The sequence below is a fragment of the Muntiacus reevesi genome, chromosome 2 (genome assembly GCF_963930625.1).
Source record: "Muntiacus reevesi chromosome 2, mMunRee1.1, whole genome shotgun sequence".
Lineage (NCBI taxonomy): Eukaryota > Metazoa > Chordata > Mammalia > Artiodactyla > Cervidae > Muntiacus > Muntiacus reevesi.
This window is the reverse complement of record NC_089250.1, coordinates 17,794,324-17,811,307: the sequence shown is the minus strand read 5'-3', so window position 1 is coordinate 17,811,307 and position 16,984 is coordinate 17,794,324. Positions and strand designations below refer to the sequence as shown.

General features: G+C 43.8%; 1 protein-coding gene across 1 annotated transcript in view; it reads left to right on the top strand.

The window, feature by feature from the left end:
- Window positions 1–1,006: 1,006 nt before the first annotated feature.
- The window catches only part of APBB1IP (amyloid beta precursor protein binding family B member 1 interacting protein), a 71,591-nt gene continuing 55,613 nt past the window's right edge, over window positions 1,007–16,984 (top strand). The window contains exons 1-2 of the mRNA XM_065919553.1: window positions 1,007–1,214; window positions 1,454–1,667. The gene's annotated coding sequence lies outside the window, so the exon portion shown is untranslated. The remainder of the gene's footprint in view (window positions 1,215–1,453; window positions 1,668–16,984) is intronic.

Here is a 16,984-nt window from a genome sequence, read left to right as displayed (position 1 = left end):
GCTTCTCCTTTTGCGTGGAATATTCTCATCCAAAAATCCACATGGATTACTCTCTCATCCATTTAGGTCTGACTAAAGGGTCACTTAGCTAGATCTTCCTTGATGATGCTAATTAATACAGCACCTCTATCCCCACTCCCATCACTCTATTCCTCCCCTTTTAATTGCTGTCAAAATACTGACATTACTTGACATGTTAAATATTAATTTGTATATTGTCTGTTTTCTCCCAACTAGAATGTACCTTTCTTGAGAGCAGGAATTACTCTCATCACTACTGTTTTGCTTTTTCTTAGAAGGGTAGATGGCAAACAGTTTCTTATTAACTATTCAATGGCTTTACTATCTGAAATTACCTAATGAATTTATGGGTCTAATTTATGCCATCAGGTCTCCACCACCTTCCCTACAGATCAAGCTGTAGAATGACAGACAAAGTGACTTCAACCACATTTCCAAACCTGGCTTTAACTGTTTTGTTTTCAGATTTCACCCACTTTTTCTCTGGAGATTCCTCTTCCAAAATTCACAGGGTTCTTCCCAGTTCAGTTCAGTTGCTCAGTCCTGTCCGACTCTTTGTGACCCCATGAATCGCAGCACGCCAGGCCTCCCTGTCCATAACCAACTCCCGGAGTTTACTCAAACTCTTGTCCATCCAGTCAGTGATGCCATCCAGCCATCTCATCTTCTGTCGTCCCCTTCTCCTCCTGCCCCCAATCCCTCCCTGCATCAGGGCCTTTTCCAATGATCTTAGATCTTAGATCGCTGGGTCAAAGGGTCACTGCAGATGTAAGTTAAATCTATGTGGCCGAATCCCCGTGCACAAGGTTTTGGCTATTTTGGATTTCCACCAGCTATATGGGAGAGGACACAGCCTCGCCCGCCAACTGAGTGTCATTAGTCTTTAGGGTGTTGCCAACCCGATAATCAAGGCACTGCCCCTGAGGAGTGCAACCTTCCCCGCCCCAGCTCTACCACGGAGACCGCCCTACCGCGGGCGGCGCGCGGCCTGCAAGCAGGGCCTTGCACAACTGGCCCGAAAAGAGGAAGCCCCAAAAGGGCTGAAGTCGACACTTACGAACACCGCTGCAAAAGAAACCGGCTTCTCGGGCTTTGGTGGAACCGACGTTTGGGCCCCAATCCCTTGGCCTGTGATAGATACACCGAGGCGACAATCCAGAGGACGCCTCCGAGACAGGAGGGCCCGCACGCAGGTAGGGGAGGGTGAGAGGAAGGCGCACCTTTCCCCCGCTTTCAACCCAAGTTGTGGTCTTCTTTAGGGAGGGGGGAGAGAGGAGGAGGGAGGGGAAGGAGGGAGGGGGAGGTGGGCCGTGGGAGGTGGGGAGGGGGAGGGGGAGATGCGCGGAGGCACAGAGCCGTCGAGTCGGAAAAAGCAGCCCCGGGGCTTCAGGCGTCTGTATCCGCGACACACCGTGGGTGTGTCTCCCACCAGGCGCCCTCCTCGCACCTCCATGCGGAGCCGCGCGCCGAGCGCCCCACGTCTGCGCGCCGCGAGGGCCGGGCCGGGCTGACACCACTTCCTCCCGAGCCGCCGAGCCGAGCCGGGGCGCAGCCCGCGCTCCCCGAAGCCTCCCGGCCGCCGCCCCGAAGCTGCCCCCGCGCACGAGTCTCCGCCGAGTGTCCGCGCGCCCGGAGCAGCCGTCGAGGTAAGTGGCGCCGGCCCGCCTGCACCGGGGGCCCTGGCAGCGGCACCCGGGCCACCCCCGGCCCCCGACTCCCCGCCCCGGGATGTCTCCCGACCGGAGTCGTACCCAAGGCCGGGCCGGTGAACGCGCCGCTCCGCTGGGCCCTGGAGGGCGGTCCCCTCCGCCGACCCCTGCCCTTGACCCAGCTCCGCGGGGTTTGGGGCCGAGGCTCGCCTTCCCCGAGCTGGGTTTCGTCAGATTTGACTGATTTCCTGCCCAGAAAATTGCTCCCAGGTCAGACGGGGAACCGGTGCACCCTCTCCTGTCCAGCGGGTCCGGGAGCCCCAGCCTGAGCGGCGCTGAAGGGCTTCCAGGGTCATTTCAGGGGGCATTTCCGGGCGCCATGCATTGAGTGCAGGTCGTGTGAGAATTTGAGAGTGACGGTCACAAGACTGTCGCGTCTTAGTGTTTCTTTCCTTGAAAACTTTCAGACGGCTGTTTCTTCTTTTTAAAAATAACTTTGCCTCCGAATGTTTGTCCTTTTCGCTTTAAAATAGCAGAGGAACGAGCTGGACACCCGGCACAGGTGTTATGATTTGGCTTGGGATGAGTATCCAGAGCGCCCTTTTAGAAGCACGAAGCAAATTAACCAGGATGTCGTTCTATCCAGGAGGATCTCAGGTCAGGGGTCCCGCAGAACACCTCATCCAGTGCACCCCTTATCTTCCTTCTGGGAAGGTGTTTCTTATCGTTCGGACCGTTGTGGAATGCTCAACATGTTTGTTCCTGGTGCCTCTCACTGCAAAGCGGTTCACAAATAACTTTAAATGCGATCGTTATAGAAAGGGAGTATCAGCAGAAGTACCATAGGGAAAAAGCTCAGGGGTTTATTACTGCTGAGGTGTAATGTGGTTTAAACAGAGCCACGAGTACTAGCTACTAGTGATTTTAAAGTCTAGGCCTCTGAATGGAGGTTTCCGGGCCTTTGTCTCTTTGAGTAAACCTCAGGGTCAATTTTCTCTCTGGCCTGAATACTGAAATACTGGGACAGACCGTGGGCAGCCTTAGAGTAACGCTGGCTAGCAAAATTAACAGAGAATCTATGAGGAAATTTCTGTAATGTCTTCTGGGTGGTATTTCCTGTCTGCTCAACGTGTTGTGAAAGGTCTAAGAAATTTAATGTCATCTTCAGATTTCTGAGCCACCAGGGAATCAGACGGTAAAGAGTCTGCATGCAAGGCGGGAGAACCAGGTTCCTTCCCTGGCTTGGGAAGATCAAAAGAAAAAGGCAACCCACTCCAGTATTCTTGGCTGGAGAATCCCATGGACAGAGGAGCCTGGCAGGCTATAGTCCATGGGGTTGCAAAGAGTCGGACATGACTGAGCAACTTCACTTTCTTTCCAGTTCTTAGTCATTTTTACATTATTACTGATATTTATATCTTTCCCGGATACTTGGGAGACTTGGGTTCTTTTCTAGACCTGCCTTTAACTAGAAAAAAAATGATGTTAATTAAGTTGCTTTGATCTCTCTAACCGTATCAGTAAAGATTATTGGCATACCTGATATCTATCATTAAAATAGGAATTGAGGAGTTTCCAGAATTCTTTGAATCTGTCCTGTCTTGAATGCTGACAAAGAATGGCTGATCACTAACAAAAAAGAATGGAGAAAATGATAACAGATGTTGTTAGAGTCCAATCTTTTGAAGTCTTTTGTTTCTGAGAAGTTTCTCAAGAAACAGTGAATTTCTGGTCTACATGTAATAAGGCGCATTTACATTCTATTGAAAAACTTCAATAGGAAATTGATGAGCCCAAGCTTGGGTAGGTCTGTATAATTGATTTCAAATTTTTTCAAGTGTTAATTCTCAGGAAATATAACTTTGTAATATGGATTACTTTATGACTCAGTTTCTTTAAATCTTAAGTGCTGCTTACTAGGTTTCGTTCCTTGGTGGCTCAGATGGTAAAGAATCTGCCTGCAATGCAGGAGACCCAGGTTCAATCCCTGTGTTGGGAAGGTCCTCTGGCGAAGGGAATGGCAAACCACTCCAGTATTCTTGCCTGGAAAATTTCATGGCCAGAGGAGCCTGGCAGGCTACAGTCCGTGGGGTTGCAAAGAGTCAGACATGATAGAGCAACTTGAACGCGCGTTCATCCTGAGAACGTATACCAATCACCCACTATTTTTTGACTTTTTAAAATAACAAATTAAAAGTTCTAGATATCTTCATATTACTGTTAGTATGAACTGCTCATAAAATGCATTGCCGGGACTTCCCTGGTGTTCCAGTGATTAAGACTTTCCTTTCCAATGCAGGGCATACAGGTTCCATTCCTGGTCAGGTAGCTAAGATCCCACATGCCTTGCAGCCAAAAAACCAAAACATAAAACAGAAGCAGTATTGTAACAAATTCAATGCTTTAAAAATGATTCACATAAAAAGCCTTTAAAAAATGCATCACCGTAAATGCCTGTATTTGATATACCACTTTCAATTTCTTGAAACCATCCCACTTTCACAAACATGATTTTCATTTACTTCTAATCCTCTTCAATGTTAATTATTTTTATACTCAATACCTTTTAGTATGTGCTGAAGCTTGTAATAAATTGTTTGTGTGTCATAGTCTGTCACACCAAAACATTTACAATTGCTTCCCCATCACCTAGCCAAATTCCTTGCACCATAGTTGGGACTCAAATAACATTTACTAAATGTCCAGCGATATTAGTTCCACTTCTGGATGGTACCCTCAATCTACCTAAGCCCTGAGACCCAGCTGGCCCCTACCAACCCTGACACTTGAGCAGGCAGAGCTATAGCATTGCCGTAAGGCACCACACCTTCTCAGCTCCTGTTCTAAAGCTTGAATTCCTGACTCCATTTCCAAATATTTTCTTTTTTTTTTTCAAATATTTTCTAAACATCATCTATGCACTTGAATCACTAAGAATCATATTATAAGAGCTAGTCTTTCTTCTCTGTCAACTCAGTTTTCTCTTTATCACCAAATGGTCATTGTAAACAGTTATTATATTTATTTAGCTTGTATTTTGTACCAGACCCTGTGTTAACTAACTTGGATGTGTTGTTTCATTCATTCTGGGTTTATGGAGCTTCCCTGGTGGCGATGGTGGTAAAAACCCACCTGCCAGTGCAGGGAACATAATGAGGCTTGGGTTCTATCTCTGGGTCAGGAAGATCTGGAGGAGGGCGTGGCAACCCACTCCAGTATTCTTGCCTGGAGAATCACATGGACAGAGGAGCCTGGTGGGCTACGGTCCTTAGGGTTGCAAAGAGTTGGACACAACTGAAGCAACTTAGCATACATGCACACACACACCTGGGCTTATACTCCTATTAACCCCTTTTATCGTTGAGGAAATGAAAGGGCAGAGAGGTTAAGAAGCTTACCCAGGGAGTGAGAAGCTTAGCTGACCTTTGAACTGAGTCAGTATGACACCAACACTCGAGGTGCTATACCAAGGGCAAGGGTTTAAATGGTGAAAAAGAACAGGAGCCCTTTCCTCGGTGAAGTTCGAGTTTAATAGGGGAGACATAAATGAGCAGTTACAGCCCCACACATGACCGAGGCCCTGTGCTCTGGGAGCACCTATCAGATTCCTACACCACACGGGGTTCAGGGAGGATGAAGTGAAGGTAGGCCGGCAAAGAACATGCCTTTTTGGGAAAGTGGGAAAACATGTCTTTTGGAAAAATAATCTTCTTTAGCAGCAACCATGTGATTTAATTTTTGACTGTGTTGCACAGTATGTGGGGTCTTAGTTCCCTGACCAGGGATCGAACCCACACCCTCTTCATTGGAACCTCGGAGTCTTAACCACTAGACCTCCAGGGAAGTCCCCATGTGATTTCATTTTTAGCTTTATTATATTTCCAATCCTCTTGATAATGGACTGTGTTAATTAAATCAGTGAACAGTGAGTAGCTTTTTTTTTTTTCCTATTTCTGCTGGGGATCCTTCTGATTTGATCTCATATCACAGACTCATCAGTGAAATGGCTGTAGGCTGGGAGCGGGGATAAATGCTAAATCACACAATAGTTGTTTCTACAAATTGGCCAGGAGATTTATGTCCATAGATCTATATCATATCAAACTGGAGGGAAAATACAGAGTGATAGTAGAACAAGCAAACACTAGATTTATTTTCCCTTTTTCACTATGAAATATTTCATACATACAGAAGATGGTGTAAGATATATACGTGAGTGTGTGAAAGTGCCTTAGTCATGTCTAACTCTTTGCGACCCCATGCGCTAATACAGTCCATGGAATTCTGCAGGCCAGAATACTGGAGTGGGTAGCCTTTCCTTTCTCCAGGGGATCTTGCCAACCCAGGGATTGAACCCAGATCTTCTGCATAGCAGGTGGATTCTTCACCAGCTGAGCCACAAGGCAAGCCCATTAATTATAGCAAATAGTAATAAAAGCCAACATCAAGATACATCAGTTCAGTTCAGTTCAGTTGCTCAGTTGTGTCCGACTCTTTGTGACCCCATGAATCGCAGCACGCCAGGCCTCCCTGTCTATCATAAATTCCCGGAGTTCACTCAAACTCATGCCCATCGAGTCGGTGATGCCATCCAGCCATCTCATCCTCTGTCAAGATACATATCACGTAGCTTAAGAAGGAAAATAATTCCAGTACCTCTGACTTCCTCTCAATAGCATTACCCTTTTTTCATGATGGACTTCCCTGGTGGGTCAGATGGTAAAGCGTCTGCCTACAATGCGGGAGACCTGGATTCAATCCCTGGGTGGGGAAGATCTCCTGGAGAAGGAAATGGCAACCCACTCCAGTATTCTGGCCTGGGAAATCTCATGGACGGAGGAGCCTGGTAGGCTACAGTCCATGGGGTCACAAAGAGTCAGACATGACTGAGCAACTTCACTTCACTTTTTCTTGATAGAGGTCATCATTATTCTGAATGTGCTGATTTTTTTGAAAAGGATTTACAAAGCAGGTACATGCATTTACAAAGATGTCAAACTGGGAATTAGAGTATATTGGCACTTGGGAAACTGAAATTATTTTTTAAATATTTATTTATTATTAGTTTATTTATTTGGATGCACTGGGTCTTAGTTGCAGCATCCGGGATCTACTTCCCGGATCAGGGATGTAACTTGAGCTCTCTGCATTGTGAGCGCAGAATCTTAGCCACTGGACCACCAGAGAAGTCCCTTGGGAAGCCGAAATTAGAATCTTCACTGACTCAAAACATGGTCATAAATACAGTGTCCTATAAAGTAAAGACAATTTATTTTAATTTAAATAGCATGAAAACAAAGTGGATTACCAATGGTTAAGAGGAAGTACCATGGAAGTAGTAGAATCTTAGTCATTAATGAAGTAACCAAGATTCACCATGGGAAAACTATAACTTTTAAGTGTGGTAAAGCATACATAAGTTAGGAACTGCTGATTTCCATATTACTTCAATTTCTACTTTAAATACAATTCAGTCATTCCAAAAAATATTTGCCAAGCACTATTCCAGGTGAATGGAAGAGACGGAGATCTCTGCATTTGGGGAGCTATATTTCAATGAGGAGACACAGACAATCATCAGTAAGCATCATAAATAAGTAAATAATATAGGTGAGTAAAAAGTCCCATTTGAAAAGGTAAAGTTGAACGAAGTAAAATTGCAGTGTCAAATTTAAGATGGTCAGGCCTGGCCTCCTTGGGAAGGTAAGACCTGAGCCAGGGTTTGAAGGAGTTGACTGTCGGAGGGAACAGTGCTCTGAACAGAGTGAACAGCTAGTGCTGAGGCCATAAGGCACATAAGCCTGGTGCGTTCGAGGAAAAAGGCACCTGTGTGGCCTGGAGGGCGAGAGTAATAGGACGTGTGGTTGGAGATGTGAGAGGAGGGTGAAGAGATGACAGATCACATCATGAAACCCATCATGAAAACATTGACTTTTATACTGAGTTAAGTTATGTGATCTGACTTACATGTCAAAGGCTCACTGTGATTGCTTGAGAAAAAGCTGGATAAAGTCAGAAATCTATTAGGAAGCTTTGGGAATCGGCATATATTTTAATGGTAGTGCCAACAGGATTTCCTGACAAAGTGGATGTGGGATTTAAGAGAAAGAGGAACCAAAGATGACTTGAAAGTTCTTGACCCAAACAATGAGAAGGATGGAACTGGCATCAACCACGTGGGCAGTTTAGAGGGGAAGCTGTGAGTTGAGTTTTGGGGAGGGAGGCTTCAGAGGGAGGGGGCATATGTATACATATAGTTGATTCATGTTGTGGTACAGCAGAAACTACAACATTGTAAAGGACTTATACTCCAATTAAAAATAAATTGAAAGAGAAATCTGGAAAAAAAAAAGAAGTTTTGGACATGGATATGAAATGTCAACTGGTGATAACTATGTGCTTATTACATAAATGGCTAAAGTCTTTCAGCCTAAGTAACTTTGGGGGAAGGTACTGTCATTAATTCTCATTGTACAGATTAGAAATGACAGTTTAGAGAGTTTTAAGAATTTTACCCAAGATTACAGTTTAAGAACTGGGATGTAAAACTAGCTCTTTAGGATCCTAGTGCTTTAAACTCTTCTTTTGAAACTTGCTGAAAGAATTGACCAACAATCTTTATCGTATAAATGAAATAAGAATATAGTCAGCTAATCAGTAATATTTCATGCCCTCGAAACTCAAGACAGTGAGAGTTCTTTTTAATAAATGAGAGAGCGAGAAATGAATATTGAAAAGCCCCATATTTGTACATGAATTCACAACCAGTGACATGGGCCTTATAAAAGGTTTCTGTGATTGTGAGGGTTTTGGGAATTTATTTGTTTGGCTGTGTTGGGTCTTAGTCGCGGCACGTTGGCTCTTCACTGGGGCACATGGGCTTCTCTCTAATTGTGGCCTGTGGGCTTAGTTGCCCTGTGCCATGTGGGATCTTAGTTTTCAGACCAGGGATTGAACCCATGTCTCCTGCTCTGAAAGGTGGATTTTTAACCACTGCACCATCAGGGAAGTCCCCTCTAAGATTATGAGTTTAACATCAGGATTCTGAGAAAGGGAAAACAACGGCCTTTTCCACAAAGGAGGTTTTTGTGCCCTGAGGTTAAGATACTTATATTTTCAAAATCTAAGACCAGATGGATTTTAAATGGATGCATGAGTTAGAGCAGGACTAAGAGTTCACTAGCAGCTGTTGAAGAATGGTAGGTAACACGACTGTGACATTTGGAAAGCTGGAAGTGGCTTCTGGGAAGTAACTACTGAGATCAAGATAGCTGACATTTCATTGGTTTTGGCTACAGTAGGTGTCAGGGCAGTGTAATTATGAGAGAGTAGCACTTAGTAGAATTCTGCTTACTTCATTGTCTGCATCATAGTTCATGTTGTAGACTGTTTTTTCGCCCACAGGCGAAAGTTTGTTTTTCAGTGAAGTGCATTATTAGAATTTCATCTGAAAAAGAAAAGAATGAACAAATCAATTATGTGGCAGAAAAAAATACCACAGAATCTTTTTCAGACAATTTACAGAATGATCTCAATTCAGTGACTGACTATGGTATTAACGAACTCTTTCATCTCTGCTGATAACATAAAATTCATAGTTGATGGGTCAATGAACTGGTGAGGTTTGGGATGTAGCAATAAAAACATCATTTATTTTATTATTTTTTAAGGGGAATGACTCCCTTCTAGTTAAATTCCTAAATGATATGGCGTATCAACTCAAGACTGTTTCTTAGAAAATCAAGACTATATGTTGACTGACGTGGTGCTTATATTTCCGCCATTGTATGTGGCAAACAGAGATGAAGTAGCTTGGGCCCGGGACGTGGGTAAGTGCAGTGTGATGCTGTGAGCAAATGCGCCCAAGATTGCCGTAGAAGAGAAAAGCTGAAACGTCCAGGGAGCTCACTGCCCGGACCCTCAGAGCAGAAAAGCACCCCTCATTCGAGATTCACAGAAGGGACTTCTGTGCTTACATGGACACTCAAGTTGAATGACACTCTGCTGAAGATGCTGACACTGGAACTTTTTCTTCAGTCTTATCACATATCTGTCGAGGGCTGACCATGTGCCAGAGTAGAAGGTGTGAAACAAAATAAGATATGGCACCGAACCTCCAGAAGCTTCTGGTCTAGTGGGAGACCCAGGCCTGCAAATAAACACATAACGGTTTGTGATAAGCATAAGATAGTGATGGGAGTGATTGTAGGGAAGACATAGTAGTGGGGTAACCAAAGGCATTTTGAGGGATAAAGATATTTCTGGGAGGCCCAGTGGAAAAAGGCTACCTCAAGCACTACATGCGTGAAATTGTTCAGCAGAGCTGGGGCATACAGGGTGGCGGGAAAGGAAATGGGGAGATTTCGATTTAACTCTTAGTGTATAATACTCAGATTACGTTTATGTGGTACAGTCCCCAAGGTCTACCACCTTTGAGTCAAAATGCTTAACACTTGAAAAAACAGAAAACTCTGGTTCTCTGGAGCCCTGTTCAACACAAGTATAATGCAAGCAACATAGATTTTTTTTTTTTTTTTTTTTTTATTTCGCCATGCCATGCGGCATGAAGGATCTTAGTTCCATGACCAGGGATCAAACCCATGCCCCTCCAATGAAAGTACAGCATCCTAACCATTGGACTGCTGGGAAAGTCCCCACATAAATCACTTTACATTTTCAAGAAGCCACACTAGAAACAGTCAAAGAGAAACACGGGATGTTAATTTAGTAATCTATTTTATTTAGTACATGTGTATCCAAAATGACCATTTAATGAGCTAATATTAATTATACTAAATTACAGTAAATGTAAGTCATATTGAAATTGTGGATGAATTCTTTTTCTTTTTTCATGCTGAATCTTCCAAATCCAGCATGTCTTACACTTACAGCACATTTCGGTTTGGACGAGCCCCAATTCGAGTGCCCCGTGGCCGCCTGTGGCTAGTGGCTACCGAACTGGCCAGTGCAGCTCTAGGTAACTGCACAAATACTGTACCCTAACCAAGTGTTGACTCTTCAGCTGTATGGAGGATACTAAATGCCTTATGAAGAAAACTAAGGGGAAAAAGAAACAAAAAGCATTTTCTATTACTGTGGGGTGTGTCCTTGAAACCAGATTTTAATGCATAACTAAGTCTACACCCAAAATGCTTTATTAGCCCTCTAAGCAACAAAAACAACAACAAATTGCCACTGTTTACTTTTTATTCTTTATCTTCCCCTCTGTCCACCCTCCCATCCTCACCCTTATGTTTTTGGATTCTTCTTAAAAGTAACAGGGACTGAAAAAAGAGTGGAAGTAAAACGTAGAGCAGGATACCGTAAACCCACATCCGGCTAATGTGATTGGTTGCCCTAGGCAACGGTGGTTGTCAACTCTTTTTTTTCTCTTTAGCTTTCATCTGCTAGCTCACAGCATAACACACCCTCACAACAGCAGCTGTCTTTGTGATGGTCCTCAACTCCAAAAATACACCTCCCTTCCAGGGCGGAAGATAGTGATGAGATTTGGATTGTGGATTTATTAAGTGCCATGGGGGCAGTTCGAAAAAGCTTTAGGGAGATTCCAGTGCAGTTCCTCTCTAGTTCAGAATGGTTAAGAATCTCTGTCCTAGGGATTTCCCTGGCGGTCTAGTGAGGAACTAAGAACTCACATGTTGTGTGGCGTGACCAAAAAAAAAAGACCACAACAATCTCTGTCCTAGAAACACACCTGACAGATGTCCTTTCCAGTAGCTTAGTATTTTAAAGCTGTGCCTTCTCTGTGGAAAAATGGCCGTTCAGGAACACAGTAATACAACAGGCAGAAGTAAACAAGTTCTGCTTGGGATGTGGGAACCTGTATGTGGTGTGTGAGCAAGTGATGGACATTTGTCTCCACTAGTGGTTTTATATCCCCTGGAGAAGGAAATGGCACCCCACTCCAGTTTTCTTGCCTAGAGAAACCCCATGGACAGAGGAGCCTGGCGGGCTACGGTCCATAGAGTTGCAAAGAGTCAGACACGACTGAAGCGACTTAGCACACAGTAGTGTTTAACACACGGTGGTTTTAGAGGGAGATACAGTAACAAAAATGATGATGGTGGTGATAAAAATAATGGCTTAGTATAGTATATCAGACACTATACCACAGACTCAGGTTAAATCCCTTAGCCAGGATCTCCCAACAGCTGAATGTATTTACTGAGTACGTGATGTGTGTCACAGGCTTGGATGAAAATACAGGATTTTCTGCCTGACCTCAGTGTGTTGTGAAAGACAGACACGAACTCAGTTACATTCAAACTGGATAAGTAGATACTGTAACAGCAGCATTAGCAAAATAGCTGCCAAACTCTACCTCTTAATGATCACCGTCGGTCTGTGTCTTCAGAAGGCTGTGTGGCATGATTGCGAACATGAGCTTTCGACCGAGACCTGGGCACAGTCCAGTCCTCTGAGCTTGTGCAAATTATTGTTTCTCCAGCCCTAAGTTTTATAACCCATAAAATTAGAATAATGTCACTACATCCTAAGATTGCTTTGAGAATTAAATGAGATACTATCTGTGTCTGATCTATAGTAATTGTCCCATATTTATAACTCCTACTATTCTTTTTTAAAGGTGCTAATACATATTAACATGAACTGTTATCCATTGAGTTCCAATAGTTGAACTGTTATCCAACCATAGTGCTGTGCCAGTTACTGGGAGAGTTGAGTCAAAATGCTTAGGCACTTGTAAAAACAGAAGACTGTGGTTCTCTGGAACCCTGTCCAATACAAATATAATACAAATAAAATGCTGCCCCTCTCAGCATAGCTGAAAAGACTTTTTGAAATCTTGGTTGTTGATTCATACTTTTATTGAAAGGCTAGAATAACATAAGAAGGTGGTATGACTTACTTGGCAGCTGAACAAGCCTCTTTCTTGACTATGAGGCTGACGGGTTCCATAGATGGATGTGGTGATTGACAGACGGCAGCTTTCCTGTTTGGTTTGGATAAAGATCAGATGTGTAAGTTTCAGCCCTCCTTGGGGGCTATTTGCCGAGATCAGCAATGCCTTATGCTGAAAGTGGAGCTCCTAAGAGTTCTTAGTGCATTTCAATGAATGTGGACATTTCTTTTCTGAACCCCTTCTAATGAATGGAAGGATGGATGAATGGTTGGCTGATTGGACTGGGATCTCATGTCTGTTACAGAGTCCCAAACTTTCTGGGTCCCAAACTGCTTTATTTGTTTTTGTTTTCTTGGCTCAAGTCCCACCTTAAGAACCTATGAGCCAGTTCTCCCATAGTGTATAGGGCAAGGGTTCTTGCTGATTCTAGACCCAGGGCAGTTGCAGTTTCTCTTTGTTTCTTGTGACAGAGGAGTCAAATGGCCCATAGCATCAGTCCTTAATTACTTGAGTTTGTCCGTGGACTTCCATCTTTGCTGACCCCGAGTTTGGGCATTTTCTTTTGCTCTGTGTTTGACAGCCCTCCTCCAGACCCACATTGGACCACTGCTTCCCTCGCTCTAGTGGTTCTCTGTATAATCCCTTCTTCTTAACATCTTCCAGAAATTCCTCAAGATTTTTCATCTAGCAGCGGCATCCTTCCTTGCTTTCCAGACTTCTCTGGAGTGATTTCACTTGAATTTTAGGAAAGGATGTGTATGCACTGCCCACTAAACAGAAGTTATCAGTGCACTTACTTTTTAAAAAATAAATTTTATGTATTTATTTATTTTTGACTGTGCTGGGTCTTCGTTGCTATGTGGGCTTTTTCTCTAGTTGCAGGGAGCAGGGGCTACTCTAGTTGCAGTGGGCAGATTTCTCACCGCAGTGGCTTCTCTTGTTGTGGAGCATGGACTCTAGGGCACACCGACTTCAGTAGTTCTAGAGCTATTGGGCTCTAGAGCACAGGCTCAGTAGTTGTGATGCATGGGCTTAGTTGTGAGATCTTCTCGGATCAGGGGTAGAAACTGTGTCTACTGCATTGGCAGGCGGATTCTTCGCTACTGAGCCACCAGGGAAGCCCCTATCAGTGTATTTAAGTGATTTGAATTATGTAGATCAAGAAACAGTTACTACAATAAGTTTGGTGAATATCCTTCATCTCCTATAGATATAAAATCTAAGTAATAATTTTTTTCCTTGTGATGAAAACTCTTAGGGTTTACTCTCTTAACATCCTTAATATATAACATAGAGCAGTGTTAATTATATGCATCATGATGTACACTACATCCGTAATGCTTATTTATCCTATAAGCATAAGTTCGTACCTTTTGATCACCTTTTTCCAATCCCCACCGCACCCCCCAGTAACCACAAATCTGATGTCTTTTTCTATGAATTTCTTTGTTTTTGAAGTACAGTTCTACAATCACTGTGTTAGTTCCTGGTGCACGACACAGTGATTTGATCGTTCTATTCATTACAAAATGATCATCACAATTTGTGCCGTTTTCTCATTATTATTTTTGGATAAAGACTGACATTTGGCTTTTTTTTAATGCACTGAATATTGACATAAATAGTCATTTACCAATTGTGCCTTTGCGTGACACTTTTCTGCTCACAGCCTCCATTTCTTGACTTGCAGCTGACTAACATATTTTGCAGAGCAGGTGCGACAAGCCAGAATCTAGTGTAAGAGCATAGTACCATGCTGGACTTGTAGAAGGTACCCTGGAGTGGTGGCTGCAGTGATCATTTGCTCTCGTTGTCAACAGCTGCATAACAGACCATAACAGATCTGCGCAACAGATCACGGATTGTGTGGGTCAGGACTCGCCCCCGCAGGGCTCGCTGGCCTCAGCTCCGTGATGTCTGTGACCTCGGGTGGAGAGACTTGAACAGCTGGAGGTGGTGCAGACTGCTGGAGACTGGGCTTACATGGAGGAATTTTCACTCGCCAGCCTGGCCCCTGAGCTGGGCCGGGACGGGTAACCAGAGTGTCTCCTGTGGCCTCTCCAAGTGGCTCTGGCTTCTCACAGGGTGACAGCTGGGCTTCCACGGGGAGTGTATGGAGGCAGTTCTGAACCACCCTGTGATGGCCTCTCCTGGCCTGCCCTGCACACAGAGCGTCACTTCCTTAATACTGCATCCGTCATAGCAGTCAGAGACTGCTCAAGTCAAGGGCAGGGGACAGAGACCCCACATCAAAGAACGGGAAGCCTTGTTTAACCATCATCATCATCACCATCTTTACACTGTGAATCTGCTTCTTCCGTATGAATAAGGAAAGGAAGTGCTTTCAAGTCCCATAGCAATTGAGTGAGCATTTTCCTCAAGAGGTTACACGTTGCCCAGGAAAGGAACATTAGTGATAAGGATAAGCTGGATTTTCCAATATCTAACCAGGTTAGATCCCATATCTAACCTGATTCTTTTTCATTCCATACTGTTTTTTTTTTTTTAATCTTTTATTTTTTTAGCCATGCCACAAAGCTTGTGAGAACTTAGTTCCCCAACCAGGGGATCGCACCTGGGCTCTTGGGTAGTGATAGCGCAATCTAAACCACTTGACCGCTAGGGAGTTCCCTCATTCTGTACTTTTAAACAGTAAATAGACAATTTCCTATGCATTTTCAACACAGAAATAATACAGGCCATGGCACATGGTGAGTGCCTTCTTTCCTTGCGTTTGACATAAAGCACAAGCCATTTTTGTCTTGACTGAAACTTTTGATTCTCGTAATCTTCATATACCTTGTACTTGCCTATGACATTTTTTTAAATTTACTTGTTTTTAATTGGAGATAATTACAATATTGTATTGGTTTCTGCCACATATCAACATGAATCAGCCATTGGTATACACCTGTCCCCTCCATCTGGAACCTCTCTCCCACACTTTTTTAAAAATTTTACCATCTATTTGTAGACCAGTGGTTATCATGCAAACAAATCACGTGGGAGGCTTTTTAAAATACAGATTGTATAATGGGCTCCAGCTAATAAAAATAAATGGAAAAAAAAAAGATTAAAAAAGAAAAAAAAAAAATACAGATTGTTGGTCCTCACCCCCAGAGTTTCTGATTCAATAATTTTGGAGTGGGGCTGAAGAATTTGCATTTCCAAATATCTGGGTGATGCTGTGGCTGTTGGTCTGAGACTCACACTTTGAGACCCACTGTTGCAAAAAAGGAGCTTCCCTGATGACTCAGCAGTAGAGAATCCACCTGCAGTGAAGGAGACTTGGTTTCGATCCCTGATTCAGGAAGATCCCCTGGAGGAGGAAATGGCAACGGACTCCAGTATTCTTGCCTGAAAAATCCCGTGGACAGAGGAGCCTGGAGGGCTCCAGTTCGCAGGGTTACAAAGAGTCAGACACGACTGAGCGACTAAGAGGGCAGCAGGCAGGCTGCAAAGAAAGTGCAGATCCAAATCCAGAGATTAGCTTGGGCCTCACTAGATTTCCCAACTCCGTCAACCCACCATGTGCTTCCAGAGTCTGGCATTCTTCTCGTAGGATATACACACTGACTCAGCAAGGGCAGTGGTGACACGATCGATCACTCTTAGCACTTTCTCAGCATCTCATGTGTATGAGGCATTCGGTGTTATCTTATTTAATCCTTACAAAAATTCAGTGAAATATCCTCGTCTTATAGATCGAGAAGCCAACAGTGTTCAGGCCAAGTTTCTCAACATTTTACCACAGTGAGGGCAGGGCTGAACCCCAGGTCTTCTAGCATCCAACGTGCTGGTCCATGATCTCAGCTTCTGTGCATCCCACCATCGTCTCAGGCTGCAGAGAACAACTTCTCACCCCTAGAGAATGAGTGATCTCTCTTCTCTGATCCCTTATTATTTTATATCTTTCATATTATTGTTTGTGTGTGCTCAGTCGCTCAGTTGTGTTTGATTCTTTGCAGCTCTGTCGACTATAGCTCACCAGGCTCCTCTGTCCATGGGATTCTCTAGGCAAGAATATTGGAGCAGGTTGCCATCTCGTACTTCAGGGAATCTTCCCTACACAGGGATTGAACATGCATCTCCTGTGGTTCTCCATTGCAGGTGAATTCTTTACTCCTGAGGGGGAGCCCTTAAATTATTGTTATGTGGTGTTAAATTATTTTCATGTCTGCCATCCTGTTTAGACTTTGACCTTTATTCATCCATTCACCAAATATTCAAGGTACAGATTCTAGCATTACCATGAAGTCTGGCAGAGAGCTTGCATCCCATTACTGCCTCTTGAGATAATGAATGAGTTGAGCAGTAAAGAGTCATGGTCTAAAATTATGACCTATCACTGTGTAGTTAAATGAGTTCATGTGAAAATAAACAAGTGGTCTCTAGGTATATTTGGTTTTGAATCACCCATTTCTCTAGGTCC